Below are 18,680 nucleotides of genomic sequence, written 5' to 3'. Positions count from 1 at the left end.
GATTATCTACTTCAAAAACTTCATGATATTATGCTTCGGAACTCCAAGAGGAAATTAAACTTCATGTTAAACATACAAACTTAAGTAGATAAAATTACTAATATTTGACTGTTCATACAGTTACCTTAATAGTTAACTCTTTTTATTTTTTTTATTTATTTTTTATTTTTTGGATTTTTCGAGACAGGGTTTCTCCGTGACTTTTGGTTCCTGTCCTGGAACTAGCTCTTGTAGACCAGGCTGGCCTCGGACTCACAGAGATCCTCCTGCCTCTGCCTCCCAAGTGCTGGGATGAAAGGCGTGCGCTACCACCGCCTGGCTTAATAGTTAACTCTTACTTGGGGTTAGGCAAATCACTGAGGTCCAAACAATGTTTTGTTAGGGCTTTAGGCTGCAGAACTAGTATGACTTTGAAGCTTTTAAAACAATCATCTGTAGCTTTTGAAGCTTTTAAAACAATCATCTGTAGTTTTTGAAACATCCTGCCTTCAATTTTGTTTGTTCATTTGTTTGTTTGTTAAGACAGAGTTTTTCTGTGTAGCCCTGGCTGTCCTGGAACTCACTTTGTAGTTCAGGCTAAACAAGAACTCAAGAGATTCACCTGTCTCTCTGCCTCTGCCTCCTGAGTGCTGGGATTAAAGATGTGTAACCAACCAACAACCTAGGCCTCCTCAATTTAAAAAAAAAAAAAAAAAAAAAAAAGGATGGGAGGGAGAAAGGAAGCGAGCGAGTTGGGCAGTGGTGGGGCATGATTTTAATCCCAGAGGCAGAGGCAGGTGAATCTCTGAGTTAGTAGCTAGCCTGGTCTACAGGACAGCCAGGCCTACACAGAGAAACCCTGTCTCAAAAAACAACAAAAATAATTCTGGTAATCCCACAGTGCGTAGGCTGAGGCAGGACTGTGAATTCTGGAACAGGCCAGTGTGAGCTACATAGTTAGACCTCATCTCAAAAAAAAAAAAAAAAAAAAAGTTGAGAAGCGGGATGTGGGAGGAGACATGGCTAAAAGTACATGCACACATGTATGTAAGAATGTGTGCTGGCCGGGTGGTGGTGGCGTACTCCTTTAATCCCAGCACTCGGGAGGCAGAGGCAGGCAGATCTCTGTGAGTTCGAGGCCAGCCTGGTCTACAAGAGCTAGTTCCAGAACAGGCTCTAAAGCTACACAGAGAAACCCTGTCTCGAAAACCTAAACAAACAAACAAATAAATAAATAAATAAAAAAGAATGTGTGCTGGAGGTGGGAGACATGGTTAAAAATACTTGTACACATGTATGTAGGAATGTGTGTACCACGTTTTCTTCTTTAGGTCAAAATTTCCTGGTCTTCAGCAGCATTTAGTAAGTAAACAGAGGTTGGTGTGTGTGTGTGTGTGTGTGTGTGTGTGTGTGTGTGTGTGTGAATATTCATCTCTAATGAGGATATCAAGACCTTGATGACAAAAGCAGAATCTGATAGCTATTGAAGTGAGTCTGGCCACAGGAGCACACAATGATCAAAAGTCACCAGGATCAATCCCCAAGAGTTTCCCCACTGCGATGATATCACCTATCCATTTCTGATACAACTTCCAAGGACTGTGCTCTGACTCCCTGCAGGAAATTAGTCTTGAGTGTACTTTATGTATATTTCAATATACTTTTATTGCAGGATGTTTCTTTGTAAATTTTACTTTTATAGGGACATCTCCAATTTTTAAATTAAAATAAGAGTTCACTAACTCAACAGACCCTTATTTTTTATTAATCTGACCATTTAATCACTAATCATGACTAATTGTTACTAAATGCTTACTGTGGTAAGACCCACAAGGAAAACAAAAATAAGGGACTACTTGTCTGTTTTTAAGGCACTTACCGTGCTTAGAAGAGGTATACCAATGGCACAAATAAGCCAAAGGATGAGAACATACAAATACTATATGACAAGTACCAATAACACAGTACAGATCAGCAGTGCTACAGTCGGTCGCATCCTACTGGGAGACAAAACAAGAAAGATGCTGTGAAAGACTGAACCCAGATCTTAACGGCTGTCGGGGCTCTTTAGCAGTGGAAAGAGGAAGTAAACTTAAAGATTAAGTGGCAGCATGAACTAGATCCACATCTAGACACATCTGAGAAAGCGATTTTGAGAACACTGCAAACACTGTATCATCTGTTGACAATAGTAAGACTACTTACATAAGATTTATACAATATACATAAACATGTTTATGAATATACAATATGTAGGAAAAAAATTATAAACTCTAAAATGAAATGATCAGGCCCACAGTCTCTTCTTGAAAAGAGGAAGGGGGATGGATGTAGGTTAGACTTCAGCTATATTTGTAAAATATTTTAAAGAGTGTAAGACATCTAAAACAAATATGATAAAATAGTAATATTCTTTAGATTTGAGTTGTGGACTCAAAATTATGTTAGGGCTTTTTCCCTAAAATTTCCTAAATGTTTAAAATAGCTCCTCATGAAAAACTGAAAAGCAGCCAGGCAGTGGTGGTACACGCCTTTAATCCCAGCACACAGGAGGCAGAGGCAGGTGGATCTCTAAATTCAGCCTGGTCTATATAGTGAATTCCAGGAAAGCCAGGGTTATAAAGAGAAACCATGTCTCAAAATAAAATTAAAAAAAAAATTGAAAAGGATGGGTAGGCAGCTGGCAAACTCTGGGAATCATGGGTTGGGGAATAGAGCTCAGCAGCAGAGCACACGCCTAACATGCAAAGGTGACCCTGGGGCTGATGCCTCGCACAACAGAGGAAAGCCAGAAATAAGGGCCATTAATGCAATAGTAACACTCAGAAGCGGGATAGTTCCTCTAAACTTTTAAGGCAGTAGTTTTCAACCATCCTAATGCTGTAACTCTTTAATACAATTCTTCCTCTATAATACACCACCATATGATGGTGACCCCCAACAAACCATAAAATTTTGTTGCTACTTGATAATTGTAATTTTGCTACTGATATGAATTGTAATGTAAACATCTGATATGTAGGATATCTGATCAACCCCTGTGAAAGGGTCCTTCAACAACCCCCAAAGGGGTTGCGACCCACATGTTAAGAACTGCTGTTTCGAGAGAACACGTGATCGGTTTCATTTTAGGCTGGAGTCATAAATACTTCACACAGTACACACAAGAAGCGTCTAGAACAGGGCGGAGTAGGGTTGACAAACTGGTTAAGAATGAAGTTTTTATATTGCCATCCCAAATCAGATAGCTGAGGGGAGTGAGAACCACCTTCCCAAATAACTTAAATGCCGGTGGAGCAAAGTCATCTCCCCCAAAACAAAGCCAAGGAAACTTCCAGCTACAGAGGAATCCAGACAAGGACTGGCTGTGAGTAGTTCTTCTGTACCTCCTTTCTCCCCTCCCCCAACACTCATAAACAAAAACAAAATGTACCCTTGCCCACTTGAGAAAGAATCAAGAATTGGCAGATCTGCTGAAGTGGACAGCTTCCAAACCAAAGCCCTTTTCTGGGGAAGATGTTGACACAGCTCAGAAAACAGAAGAAAATCGCAAGTCAGTCAAGATCTGAGGAAGGCCATCAGAAGGTACCCATCCTTCCACACTCCCCAGAGTCTTAACTTCCTCAAGGGAATCAGGAAACTGAAAACGTTCCCTATCTGATCCTGTTTTTCCCAGCAAAAAATGACACATAAACTCCCATTAAAACCAATCTCCTTCCACAATTAAAAGATATCCTAATAATACCTTCTAGACACCTAATTGACCCAGTCAAAAGTCCCTCCTAAGTAGTACTTTCAAAGCAGGATTTTCTCAATCAAATCTTGGGAAATATCATTGTTCCCTTTGGTTAAAAATGACAGTGGGATGGGGGTAATAATAAGCCCTTCTGTCTTGTAGCACAACACAAGGAGGGAGAATGAAACAAACACTGAAACAAGACAGCAGAGAGAGCGAACAGTGTGGTGACCTCACATTTATTAATCACCTGCCAAAGGTCAGTCACAAGACTGAATCCTAGACTGACCTACTAAAACTACTCTGTGATTCTGATTAAATCCTCAGGTATTCAATTTGAAAATTAATAAAATATAGTAATCCCTCCAATTCTCTAGCTCCATAAATTCCATCAACAAAAATGCTCTGGTTAAACAGAAAAGTACCAAAAGGCCCTTTGCCTTGTTCATTTCAAATACACTTTAGACACCACTGAAATAACCTTTCTTGGATTTGAAACTTATCACCATATGCTTATAATCCTTATTATCGCCCCCATTTACTGCACTACCAGTTAAAGCACGCCAGTGGTAGAGCACATACCTAGCACGAAACTGAGTTCAATTCTCAGCACCACAAAATAAACACAAGTCAGGCATGGAGGTTCACAACTGTACTTAGGAACACTTATGAGGCTGGCAAAGAAACAGCCATAAGTTCAAGACCAGCCTGAGTTACGTAGTTAAATTCCAGGCCTGCCTAGGTTACAGCATGAAACTCCATCTCAATAAATAATGGATGGATGGATGGATGGACATACTGACAGGAGATAAAGCTCCACATGATCCAGCCTTGCCCAATTTTGTCTGCCATCCATAATTTCTTAGACACTACATAAATCTGTTTCATTCCTTTACTTTTTTATTCAAGCTATAGTCTCGGCATACAGTGTGCTACTCTCAGCCTCCTGTAGGCTGCATGCTTAGCTCAACCTTCCCTTCCAATGTCATCCTCTAGGAGGCCAATTGTTTGTCCTGTGGTTGCAGACCCATGGCAGAAATGACGTGTGAGCCTCCGTTCTCTACCCCATAACTTTATTACAGCTTTTACCACACTTCATCTATATATTTACTATCTCTCAATTAGACCCGTTGTTCTCCACCTTCCTAATGCTGTGACCCTTTACTACAGTTCATGTTGCGGCGACCCCCATCAAAATATTGTTTTGTTGCTACTTCATAACTTTTTGCTTTTGCATAACTTTTATTTTGCTACTGTTATGAATAGTACTATAAATATCTATTTATGCAACCCCAAAAGGGGTCGTGATCCACCAGGTTGAGAACCACTAAATTAGACCCTTATGCTTCTTATGAGCAGAGATTTTTCCTGACCCATTCCCACCTCTCCAGCACCTAGGACAGAAGTTTGTAAGATGCGAGACTCCAATAGACACTGGGCGGGGCAAAGACTAGAAAACAGAACCAAATAAACAGGAAAGGAGAAAGAAGAAGCAACTGGGATGGCTCGAAAGGAAGAAATGCTAACACTCGGGATTCCTGCCAGTATCCACTGTGCTGCTTTCTCTGAACCCATCCTCACACAACTACAGCTATTGCATATTTGTGATAACCCTGTTATCCACTGCCCCACCCCAACTCTGGCAACCAAATCAGCTTTCATCGAACATGTGCCATTTGAAATCAAGTATACCCCAAATTGAACTCATCATGTTTTCCTTAAAAATAAGGAAATATGAGGCTGCAGAGATGGTTATGCATTTAAGAGCACTTGCTGCTCTTCTCGGAGGAGCAGGGTTGCGGACCCAGCACCCACATTAGGTAGCTCACAACCAACTGTAACTACGGTTTAGGGAATCTGGCACCCTAACCTGGCCAAGAGAGTAATTTCCACGGTACATATACATACATGCAGGACCTGCCATATACATCACATACATACAAAAATTTTTAAAAAGTAAAAATAAAGAAATCTTCTTAATGACTTTATCTCAGCCAGTGTCTCCTATAGCCCAGGCCTGACAAGTCCTATCTGACTCCTCGTCTCCTGGGTCTCCCTCACCCAGTTCTCAACTTGTCTTTCACTATCTCATTTCTACTCTTTTCTGTATTTAACCTTCAAAATTACTCTCAGGCCTCGTCACTTCAGACTCCAGATATCAATCTCTATTCCCTTTAAAACAATCACGATTTTAATTAAAAAAAAACTTAATAGGTTCCCTTTTCCCTATTTTTTATCTTTTAACACATAAATTTACTAGCCTAGCTTTTAAGACTCCCTTTTCCTGTAAACACAGCCCCAAATAATGCTCATTTCATTACTACTCCAGGCAATCTAATCAACGTTCCTAGAATATTTTGAATACTATTTTGTTTCTAGGACTTTGTTTGGTCCCTTTGATTTCTTGGTTTTTGTTGCTGTTGTTCTGTCTTGGTTTTTGTTTGGTTTTTAGTTTTTCTCTATGTAGCTGTCTTAGAACTCACAGAGATCTGCCTGCTTCTTCCTCCCAAGGGCTAGGATTAAAGGCGTGTGCCACCTCCGTTTGGGGTGTGTGTGTGTGTATGTGTGTGTGTGTGTGCATGTGTATGGTTTGCTATGCTGCTACAATTGATCTGAAACCCACAATCTTTGGTCTTCAGCCTCTCATGTGCTAGGATTTGGATTACAGGTGTGTGTCACTATACCTGGCTCCCCTAATGTGCTTTTATAAAGTATCTGAAATGCTTTATAATTCCTGTGTGTACCTTCCATAGTTACCAGAGTACTGTTCTCCTAAAGTGTCTATGGCATAAGACCTGGGCCATGCAATTCATAATATACTTTCAATTTAAAAGTGTGTCTCGCATGTAAATACAGGCTCAAAAAATATCCAAACGTTTCTCTGACTTCCAGCCGAACTCGAAACTCAAGAACACGAAGCTGCATGTTGTCCTGGTCCTTCATTCAAGCACTTAGCACAGAACTGAATAAAAACAAGTTTAACCAACTCCTTTCACTTCAAACTATTTCTCAGAAGAAATAAAGGAATAAGATATCACTAAACAACACAGTTGAACTTAATCCCAACCTAGCTAGAGATGATAAAATTCTTGTCTTTGCTGCCTCTGGTTTCCAACTCAGAAGTACAACTACCTGACTGGAGGTCAGCAATACCCTGTGCTCATGACATCACAAACGCATAGTTTTGTAATAACTACAAGAAGGTGGCGGCTGGCAGGAATGAAGGCAAGTGGCAAGTCCACTAAAGAACAGCTGTGTGCTTCTGTTACATGGAGACCTTTCTTTCATACACACCCTTTTTTAAATTAGCCATATTACCGGAGAATTTTCCTTTAAGATAGCTGGAGAAGGTTTTTCAGTGCCCAAGACCTTCAAGAAAGCTACCTTAGTCTTTAACAATGCAGTGGGTTCTCCAGACAGGATGAAAGAAGATCCAGTCTAGCTGGAACACAGACATCATCGACCAACTGTTCTTATGCATGAGGGAGAAAGCCTGAGAGGCCACATTCACCTTCAGTTTTTTAAATTAGCCTACATTAAGATACTTAGTATAGTCTAGTTTTAATTACCTATAAATGGACTTTCAATTTTGTGGATTTCTAAAACCAAATATTTAAGCCAAAATTGTACAAACTGTACAATTGTACTTCTACAATTGTAAAATTCCTACAGACTTTTCCTTGCTATCAGATAATATAGGTTTAGAAATGTAAATTCAACATCAGTATAACCCCCAAAAGAGTAAGTCTGGCTTTAAAAATAATTTTTTTTTGGCAGGGTGGGGGTTACGAGGCAGGGTTTCTTCGATAGTCGAGGCTGTCCTAGAACTAGCTCTGTAGACCAGGCTGGCCTGAAACAGAAATTCACCTGCCTCTGTCTTCCAAGCGCTGGAATTAAAGGCATGTGCCACCACCACCAAGCAAAATAATGCATTTTTAAAATAATAAATTTGTTCAAAAAGCGTTGCATTCTTATGCCAGTACGCTCAACATTAGCAGAGCTAAATGCCCTGGAAATATGATGTCATCCTTACCACAAGCTTTGGAGCAGAACCCCGCCATAGTCCTGCGATTTCTCCACAGGCTGGTGCATTATGGGACAGGGACAAGCAGAGCTCAGACAGCAAGGTACACAAATACAAAAACTTCTATATGGAATCGTTCATCTACTGGCTATATATCTTTGGGCCAGAATGGTACAGAAAAGAAGCAGAAGAGTCACAATGTACCGGCGCCTGCCTGACTCCTTGTCCCTGAGTTCCTGGACCAAAGGGCTCAATATTTCTCATTAAATCCATCCTTTGTTCAAGGACCTACAATGACTCTATTGACCCTTCTATCCACATCCAACAGTTTGGCCTCTCAGTCCCTTCCACCCTCTTACTCCCCATGACTTGACCAGCCCACACTCTACCCAGTCACTCTCACACATAACTTAGTCATTCATACAGACCATCGCTGCACACTGTATATGCTATATTTTATTTGGAAAATGATTTTGTTGGGTTTTTGATACTGGGTTTCATGTGTCCCAGGCTGGGTCTGAATTGACTACACATCTAAGGAAGGGTGCCCAGAAACCTCTGATCCTCCTGCCTCAACCTCCCAAGTACAGGGATCACATAGATGCACCACCACAACCGATCTATGCAGGGCTGACAACAGCCCCCAGCCCCTCAGAAAATCTTTGTCTTTTATTCCTAACACAGAAAAGATTTTTATTGACTTTAATGTGCACACTTATATAGGTAATGATCTGGGCAAGGTCATGTCATAAAGAAGAACCAGAGTCCATAGTTTTATATGACTAATCCATAATCTCCCAAGTCCATTTCACAACATACTGATTCAGAAAGCTCTGTCTAATCTCACTAATTCCTTCTTACTTCAAGTTTTCTCCAGCCCATCCACATGCCAGTATAACTGTTTAGACAGTTTCTGACATTTTAAAGTGTTTAAACACTAAAGCCTCTTCCCATGTATGTCACCATCCTCCTTCGCCCTGCTCTGTGTTCCATATATTACCTCCTGACCCCTCACCTCCCACTCCGAGGGAAAAGTCACCTGTTTCACATCTATCTCCCCAAAGGCTGCCACTGGAGTTTGCAGGTTGCTTCATCCATAGGGGTGCTCAAATATTATTCAGCAAGGAATGTTTAAGTCCTCTCTTCTATTATCTTAAAAAGCCAAGTGAATTGAGCAGTTCATGATAAAACTGCCCTGCACAGAATTTTAATTGTCTGAATCTATCAGACACTACTAAGATTCCAGTCACCATTCCACATAGGAAACATCACTGAGATCACATTCCCAAGGACTGATTTTTCCCTTGGGTGGGATAAGTGTTTGTGCTAAGGAGGACACGGACACAGACATACACTTTCTCTCTCTCTCTCTCTCTCTCTCTCTCTCTCTAATAGTCTCAGTCAGTACTGTTAGAATACTCGAGGCATCTGGGAGTCCAGAAACACAAGCAATACAATGCTCCCATAACAATGTGAACATTCATTTGTGATACTAAATTGTCCCATCATAGCTCACTTGGCTGCTACACAATGTACCTCACACTGTACCTCAAATTTCTAAAAATGCCTTCTGAGAACTAAGAATAGTGGAGGATCTATTGGGCTGCTTGCTTTACACTTATTTCTAGGTTTCTACAAACTCTTCACTCCCCACCCTGTGGAATAATATACACAGTTCAACAAAAGGAAGTCAGCTATAAACAGAAATCACCCATATGTCATAACTACTATTGGCACCAGTCAATTCACAAGGATTAAAACATCTATTAACAGTCAAGACTCCAAGTGAATATATGTGATTATTAATCCAATTTTAGACTCCAATTGAGATATTTTTCCACTAATGGGTAGGAGAGGAAAAGAAAGATAAAGCAATGATTATGCCAAGGAAGTTTTCAGACTAGTGATATAACTCCACCACAGAGCACCTAACACGGTGCATGCTGGTCGTCTGTCTTTCTACAGCACACCAGAACCCACTGCTGCCACCCTGCCTTATACAGCGCACAGGCCTGTTTTCTTTGGCAAAGTTTTACTCTTTTCTCCTCCACAGATATCGTCCCTGGTACTAAAGGAAAGGAATAAGACAAATCAGACCACCAAAAATAAACAAACAAATCAGTAGTAGTTTGGAAACAAACTTCCATCTTTACCTCCTATTTGAATGTGTAATGTCCAAAGCAGACATCTATTCAATTCTAAATTATTCACGGTAATGGATAATGACTGGCCAAAAGGTGCTGATAATCCAAAGTGAGAGGGAAAAATCGAAAAAGAATCTATTTTGGTTTTGGAATATATGTTTTTCAGCATATTTGCCTTCTCAATTATTCGTAGCATGAGCTAATATTTGTGTTCATGTTCAGTCTCTAAGTACACAGAAACTGGCCTGTTAGGAAGGCGTTCTGAAGATGCCAGCTCACTAGTGAAGTTAGAACAGACTGCTATTCAGCTCTGCACATGAGGAACAGCCAATTTCTTTTATCTTGCAGTTCTGCTCAGTCTTCAAAATATCAATAGACTAGTACAGCAGGTTAGTAAGCGGAAAAGACCTGCCTGAAAACAATGAGGGCAAAGAACATAATTAATTCCTCATTGTTTACCTAGAGCGTGTTCATTTGTCGGCTATGCACGGCCAGCATTTAACTACAAGTCTGGCTCTCCATCCCTTCAGGAACACAATCTCATTTATTAAGAAACATATTTTCTAAAATTAAAATAAGTTATTCTTTTGGATTCATCTCACCACTACTACTTCTTATTTTGCTTTTCCACCTCTGAAACAGGTTTTGAGACAAAGGGATCCTGCCTTCTGAAAGACCTCCTAAGTATATAGTAGGAAAAGCCAAAGATGGACAAATTACCAGCTTCTAGTTTCCTAAATAAAACATCTTCTGTAGTACTCACAAAAGATAAGGAAAGAAAATGCCAAAGTCGAGTTAGCTTTGCAAGTCATGAAAATTCCCTTAGAAGTGTGTGTGTGTGTGTGTTTGGTAGGGGATAACCTCTTAGATCAAATTTCATCCGTCCACTTCTTTCAATTTCCCCATTTTTACATGTGCCTTGCGCTCAGAAAAAGATACCTACGTTAGATAGACACTCTATCACCAGGGAGGAGAGACAGACTCTAAGGGCTGGTCCTTGTGAGCCGACAGGCTAAAAATACGCCGGCCCAGTAAACAAATCCCATTCCATCTCGACAGGAGCCACACCGTTAACCTAGTAATTATGAGAAGAGTGAGATCACGCAGCCCCCGGCTTACTCAGCAGCAGCTTCGAAAGTTTCCATCGGCTCAGAGCAACTTTTCTTTTTTTCTAAAGTCCATAAGCCTGCCCTAGAATTTCTACACCTACACTTACAGCCTCTCTCTCTCTCTCTCTCTCTCTCTCTCCCTCCCTCCCTCCCTCTTTCTCTCTCTCTCTCTCCCTCCTTCCCTCCCTTCTTCCCCCCTCCCCTCACCCTTCCTCCATCACTGGTCGCACCTCCCTTTGGCTATCGAGAAGCAGCACAAACTTGTCTTTTCATTTTACTTTTATAATGACTTCAAAAGAACTTTATCCCACTGGCTTGAGGGGGCCCGTCAGCGGCATCTTGACCCCCCTAAAACTCCGCCATCCCTCCCCAAAAGCCTAGCGGACAAGAGGGGACCATCCAAACTGCCCAGCACAGCTCGGGAGAGGACAGAAACCGCCGGGCAGAGCTGGGAGCGCGGGACGCAGGTGAAAAGACTGGCGTGAAGAGGGAAGGTGGGGACCAAGCAGGGAACGGCGAGGCGAGGAGCGGGTGCTCAAGGGAGATGGCTTCAGGTAAAGTCTGGTCAGAAAGAGGGAGCAGTGGAGCTCCGAGGCGCAGAGTTTGGGACGCTGGAGAGGCGGGAGGGGCGGGGGAGGACGGGGAGGGTTGTCAGGGCTGGGGGCTCCGTTACCCTCGCGACTCTCAGGGCAAGGCTCTAGGCCGGGGCGGAGCGCGGGGCCCGGCCGCCTCTCCTCATTCCTCGGCAGTGACCCCGGGGTCCGAGCGGCCCCTCCCCCGACGACGATGGAGGCGGAGGCGGACACTGCGACCGCGACTGTTGCTCTCCACAGGAACTGGAGCCGGAGCCAAGCCGGGAACTGGCCGAGACTGGCCTCTCCCCAGTGGCTTTCCGCCGGCTCCACACCGGGTCGCCACTCCGACTCCAGCGGCTGGTTCAGGATCGGTGGGTCTCGACCGTCCGGCCGGAAACAAGAGCCCGTTTCCGGCCGGAGCGGGTTGGCGGTGACACCCTAGCCGCCCCCGGGCCTCCTCCCGCCCGGCGCGGCCGGCCCCGCCCCGTCCCGCCCCGCCCCGCCCCGCAGCAGCCCCGCCCTCAGGGCCGTTCTGGGGCCGCGGCCAGTTTGGCGCTTGCCCGGCGCGTGACCCCGCGCGTTCTTGGCTCGCGTGCCCGAGCCCCCAGGCTGAAGCAGTTTTGAGCCGGGAGCTGGGAGCCCGGCGAGGACTCTTAGGACTTTGGGGTCGTCTCAGTTGGCGCCGGCCCTTTGGGAAGAAATAGAAACGGGAGGAGTAGTTCTCGAAAGGTGAGAAGGATGAAAATATTTGAGAAGAGGGCTGAAATTCTAGTTACTCCAAGCAGTCCTTCTGGACCGACCAGAGGAAAATAAACAGCGCTTCTTACAAACCAGTCCCGCCCAGTTATGCGTTCCCCTTGTTCCTTCACTTGGCCGTACCCTTTGCTGTACAGTATTTACTTGCATAACAATGACTCCCTAATGACACCTTGGCCGCAGACCTAGCGCTGTCGGTAAAAGTTATGTAGTACTTTTGATGGTTAATGTGTTTTTACAACGTTACAGCATAATTAGACGCCAGAATTTATTGAAGCCCTACTATGTAAAGGCACTTGCACTCCGTAATACTGGAAATAGAAAAGTCAAAGAACACCAATTCCAAGCATCAACGGTCTTACAATTTAGTATTAATAAAATGCATTAACGTACTTTTAGGCGAGGCAAGACAAACATGTGCCATGTAGGTTACAGTGAGCTGTGCCCAGAGAGGGCATAGACGAGCCGTCTCAACCTTCAGTATCTGTAAAAGAATATGGACTGCTTCCACAAGAACCAATTGATTGCAAACACAAAATGGGGCCAGCCTCTGCTACACGCTAACCTAAAGAATCCTAGATTTAAGTTCAGACACTTAACATCGTGGTGCCCAGTGTACATATTCAAAGCAGGGTTTATTGTCAAAATTATGTTCTTTGGGCTTATGTGACAGTACACCACCCTACAGTCAGCTTTTCATTTTCCTCACCCCCCTCTGGGGCTTTTGGTTTCTAAAGGGGAGGGAGGGATGGAGCACGGAGTCCTCCAGACGAGCAAACTGACACCTGAAACATGAAACCTGCTGGACAGCTCTGTCTCTTGAGAGATCCCCTTAAGTTTAGAGTTGAAGGTTTAGGGCTGGACCTAGAGCCATGCGTATGTACCTCAGCCAAGCAGAGCAAGGTGCCTTGCATGGAACATACCAGAACTTACAACTCAACAAGAAGAGATGTTAGGGCCAGAGCTTCAAAGATTCAGGGACTGCAGACTGTGGCTACAACTTAGTGACAAATTTGAAAAGAACAGGATGAGATCTGGTCACTTCTGTTGATTCTAATTGAATTCCGTAGATCCTACCAGACCTTGACAGCTAGGTCTGAGGCGGGAAGGCAGAACTGTGCAAAACTGAAGGCTGTTTTCACCAAGGAATCCAGGACCCACTGGCGCTCATCTCAACGATGTCTGTTCTGCTCATCACTCTCACCGACTCTCTGGGACCAGGTCTGGAGCCCAAAGGTTCTCTCCACCTTGAGCAGACTTTTTCTTTTGGCAGGGACCACAAAAAGGGGTCCTGATTCAAAAGCTGAGCCAAGTTGCTGGTCAGCGTCGAGCAAGTGACCACACACTGTAGGCCTGCCTGAAAATTGAGGCATCAGGAAGTGGTGGGGTTGCTGTTGCTTTGTTTCTTACCCTGACTGCCCATCAGTCATTGTTGTTTGTGCGACTGCTCAATGGGCTGCTTGTCTTTGGCCAGCTCTGCCTGTGTGTGGGTAGCAGTGTGGTCAGCTGGGCTGGAAGCCAGGCCACCTGGGTTCTGGTTCCCGCTCAGCCAGCCCCTGATCCATTAAGTGTCTCCCTTCCCATTCCTATGCTGTCGGTTTCTCTGCCTATAAACTATAAAGTAGGAGCCTCTGCTCTTGTGGGGTGCAGCCATTCTGACTGTCACTGTGTCCGATGCTCAGAAGCGACCATCTCATAGTGAACAGTCACAGCAGCCTGAGGACAGCTGAGACTTTTTTTTTCTTCCTAGGTAGAATAGTAAGGAACCGATGGAAAGGCATCGAAGAAACCCCACCAGTGTACACAAGGCCACGCCCCTTGTCTGCTACTCCCTTCGATGTTTTTTTCCACCCTAACAACTGCCTGTTTCCTTGTCTTAGTGATTCCAAGCTTCTAGAAGCTCCCAGAGCTTGAACTTGCATTTCACCAGAGCGCCTCAAAGGAGACCCGGCATGTGGCTGGCGGGTATGGTGCAGGGGAAATAGTCAGAGAATGCTGCTTTGCAGCTAACCAGGAAAAAAAAAAGGAGAAATTATTTGCATTTATATGTTTTTGTGGTAGAAAAGAAAACCAAACCAAAATGACTTCCTCTCTACTACCATACTATAATTTAGGCCAGTGGTTCTATGATTCGTTTAATACTATGTACTGTACATGCTTAGGGATGTTAGGCTAGTTCAGAATTCTTGATGCTGAAGGCTATATAAATATAAATATATAAGCTTATATTTATAAAATATAATATATAAATATATATTTATATATTGGTTTTTCGAGTCAGGGTTTCTCTGTGTAACAGTCCTGACAGTCCTGGAACTTACTTTGTAGACCAGGCTGCCTGTTTACTTCACCTGCTTCTGCCTCTCAAGTGCTAGGATTAAAGGTCTGTGCCACCACCGCGCGGCCAAAATATATATCTTTAAGAAAAATATCCAGGGGGACTGGAGAGATGGCTCAGAGGCTAAGGGCACTATCTGCTCTTCCAGAGGTCCTGAGTTCGATTCCCAGCAACCACATGGTGGCTCACAACCATCTGTAATGTAATGAGACCTTGTTGAAGGAGCTGTGGGCTGTGTTCCTGCCACCTGGCTAGCTTATGCCCCAAAATAATTACACGGAAACTGTATTCTTTTAAACACTGCTTGGCCCATTAGTTCTAGCCTCTTAATGGCTAATTCTCACATCTTGCCTAACCCATATTTAGTAATCTGTGTAGCACCACTCTTACCGGAAAAGATTCAGCATGTCTGACCAGGCGGCTTGCTTCATTGCGTCTGCCCTGGAGAGGAGAGGCATGGCGTCTGACCTCACTTCCTTCTACCCAGCATCCTGTTCTGTTTACTCCACCCACCTATGTTCTAACCTATCAGGCCAAGGAGTTTCTTTATTAATTAACCAATGAAATCAACAGGTTGATATATGACACTCCCACATCATTTCCCCTTTTTCTGTTTAAACAAAAAAAAGAAGGCTTTAACTTTAACATAGCAAAATTACATATAACAAAACAGTTATCAAGTAAGAATTACAGTTACAATATTTATATCTATTTTATCTTTTATCATAACAAAGAAAAACAACTATAACTATCTATCTATTTTTCAACTCCATCAAAGACTCCAGAAGTATATAATATTACCTAAGTAAATGAGAAGTAAGCAACTTACAAAACTCTAGAAATCACAGAGACATCTCGCTGCCTGGACAGTCACCCAAAGTTCCTCTGTGCAGCTGGGGCATCCATCTTCGGCCTACAGGCCCATAGTATCCAGAGACATTTCCATGAAGCAGGAAATTTCAAAGGCAGTTCAGTCACTACCTGCTGTGTCCTGCAGAATGTCTCGCAGACTCTTTCATGAATCAGGAACCCCGAAAGATCATCTCACCTTTAGGCAAGTTCAGCAGTCCTCTCTCTGAGGGTTCTCTGTGTCCAGTTTATGCAATAGTCCAGGCAAGAGCAGTTTCTTGCCCAATTGGCTATCAAACTCGATAAGGAGCCTCTTCGATGCCCATCTTCCTTTTGAAGTAGATTGGTGCTGCCAGGAGCAGACGTGTCTCATTGTCATGAAAAGTCCTAAGTTATTAAAACATTAAATGTCATATTCTGTAGTCTTTGAAAGATATGAAGAATGTCTATCTAAAATATATCTATGCACATCTAGAAAATCTAATTAACATGACTACAAGTTTGATTATTATTAATGATTATCTATTAACAACCTATATACATTACATTTTTACATGAACTACACAATCACAATACCTTAATCAATACCAGAAATACATATACATATAACAAGATTGACCTTAAATTTATATCAGTAAAGTCAAATCCATACCAATGCAAATTATTCATATCTCCATCAAGACCTAGTGCCTTCCTTGCCAGCAGTACATTGTATGCTTAATAAACAAATCTTTAAAAAAAGAAAAAATAAAAGAAAAAGAAAAATATCCAGGACTTTTTCTAAGTTAAATCCATTCCTGCCCTCTCACCCAGAAATTCTACTCCTGGATGTTTACCTACTAGAAAAGAAAACATGTGTCTACAAAGAGTTTACGTATGAATGTTCATAATGACTTCATTTTTCATAGCCACCCAATGGAAACCTTTCAAATAACCATGATTTCAGAAATGGACATCTAAACCCAGCAATATCACTTTTGGGTATATATCCAAAAGATGCTCAATTGTACCACAAGGACATATGCTCAACTATGTTCACAGCAGCATTGTTTGTCATAGCTAGAACCTGGAAACAACCTAAAAGCCCCTCGACCAAATAATGGATAAGGAAAATATGGCACATTTACACAGTGGAGTACGACACAGCAGAAAAAATAACAACATCTTGAAATTTGCAGGCAAATGGATGGAGCTAGAAAATATATTGAGTGAGGTAACCAGACCCAGAAAGACAATTATCATATGTACTCACTCATAAGTGGTTTTAAAACATAAAGCAAAGAAAACCAACCTACAAATCACAATCCCAGAGAACCTAGACAACTAAAAGGATCCTAAGAGAGACACACATATATCTAATCTACATGGGAAGTAGAAAAAGACAAGATCTCCTGAGTAAATCGAGAGTATGGGAACCAGGGAGAGGGTTGAAGAGGAGGGGAGAGAAAGGTAGGTGAGCAGAGAAAAATGTATAGCTCAATAAATCAATTTAAAAATGGACATCTATATTGTCTACTACAGAATTTTTTTAAAAAATATATAAACTACCTTTAAGCACAATAATATCAATTAAACTCAAAATCATCTTTTTAAAAGATTTATCTTACTTTATGCATTTGAATATGCCTGCATGCATGCATGTACACCATGTTTGTGCAATGTTCACGGAGGCCAGAAGAGGATGTCAGATCCCCAGAAGCTGGAGTTATAGATGGTTGTGAGATGCTAGTGCTAGGAACTGAACCTGGATCCCCTGCAAGTCCTATTAACCACTGATTCTTCCCTATAGCCCTTCAAAAACTTTTGACTATTGATGTTTGCTCAATTGTAGAGCCCTCATCTAGGATCCACAAGGCCCTGGATTTGAAACCCAGCACTGTGAGAGGGCACACACACACAATTTGTTGGGGGAAACATTCATTTATATGAAACTCGAATTTTAGGACAGGCAGAAATACACAATAGTAGGTATCAGCCAAGGCCAAGGAAAAGAAAATTAAATGCAGAGAGACACAAAAGGATCTTCTAACGTGATGGAATATTCTGTTCGTACTAAAAGTAGCTGTTACATGTCTCTGTCACTTGAGGTTTTTGTCTTAATTTTAAGTTATTACTTTACATGTTTGTGTATATTCCCTGCGTGGATATCCATGCACCATGCGCCTGTTTCCCATGCAGGCCAGATGAGGGTAGTATGTCCCCTAGAACAGGAGTTAAAAATGGTCGTGGGCCACCCTAGATGCTGGCAACGGAACTGAACCTGGGTGCTCTGGAAGAGCGACCTGTGCTCTAAGTGCTGAGCCATTGCTCCAGCCCCATCTGGTCTCATTGTGCACTTGAGATTTCCTGGAGGTGGATTCGTTACTGTAAAGAAAGACGAGGAACTCCAGGCTCCTTCGTGATGCTGAAACGGGCTATAACTTTATGTTATTTGTGAGCCATCTGATTTGTGCTTTACCCATAGATTCTAAAGCTCCATGAGGTAAACACACCATTTTTAAGTATAATAACAATGACAATATTTGGCCTATGATAGTCATTCATTCACTATTAGTTGAATTTGGTAGCAAATTGGTCATTGAGAACCATTGGTTTGGCAACTTGTCGTTATAAGAAGTGTAACAGGAGCCAGGAACTATGGTTCATGACTAATTCCCGGTACATAGGAGGCCAAGGATGTCAAGTTCAAAGCCAGCCTGAACTACAAAATAAGACCCTGTTGTCGTCCCCATTGTCATCATCATCATAAAATATTATTGTTTGTCTTTACTCCCAGACCTTCTTCTGCTTCCCTATCATTGCTAGATTCTATCTCCTAATGTACGCCAATGACTTCTCTTCACCAAAGCAGTCCGGACATACGGCAAGGTAGTTAGTTATTCGTGGTTGTCAATTCGATACATGTGGGGGGAGGGAACCTCAAAGAGGATCTGTCTCCACCAGATCATGTCTTTGGAGTCAATGTTTTGTTTGTTTGTTACTGCTGACTGATGGAGGAGGACCTAGCCCCCTGTAGGCAGGCCATCCTGGTGCGGGTGGGCCTGAATTGTATAAGGAAGTTAACTGAGCAGAAACAGAGCAAACCAGTAAGCAGCACTCCTCTGCCTCAGTTCCTGCCTCCAGGTTCTGCTTGAGCTCCCGCCCCGACTTCTCCTGAGGATAGGCTATAG

At 42.7% G+C, this 18,680-nt stretch overlaps 1 protein-coding gene across 1 annotated transcript in view; it reads right to left on the bottom strand.

The window, feature by feature from the left end:
• The window catches only part of LOC121437848 (OTU domain-containing protein 7B), a 57,391-nt gene extending 45,437 nt beyond the window's left edge, over positions 1–11,954 (bottom strand). The window contains exon 1 of the mRNA XM_041637936.1: positions 11,666–11,954. The gene's annotated coding sequence lies outside the window, so the exon portion shown is untranslated. The remainder of the gene's footprint in view (positions 1–11,665) is intronic.
• Positions 11,955–18,680: the final 6,726 nt, after the last annotated feature.

This window comes from Microtus oregoni, unplaced genomic scaffold, assembly GCF_018167655.1.
Source record: "Microtus oregoni isolate MIOR12 unplaced genomic scaffold, Mior012 000054F_ref0000373, whole genome shotgun sequence".
NCBI classification, from domain to species: Eukaryota; Metazoa; Chordata; class Mammalia; order Rodentia; family Cricetidae; genus Microtus; species Microtus oregoni.
Note: the sequence above shows the minus strand (reverse complement) of the source record. Positions and strands in the feature narration are given on the sequence as shown.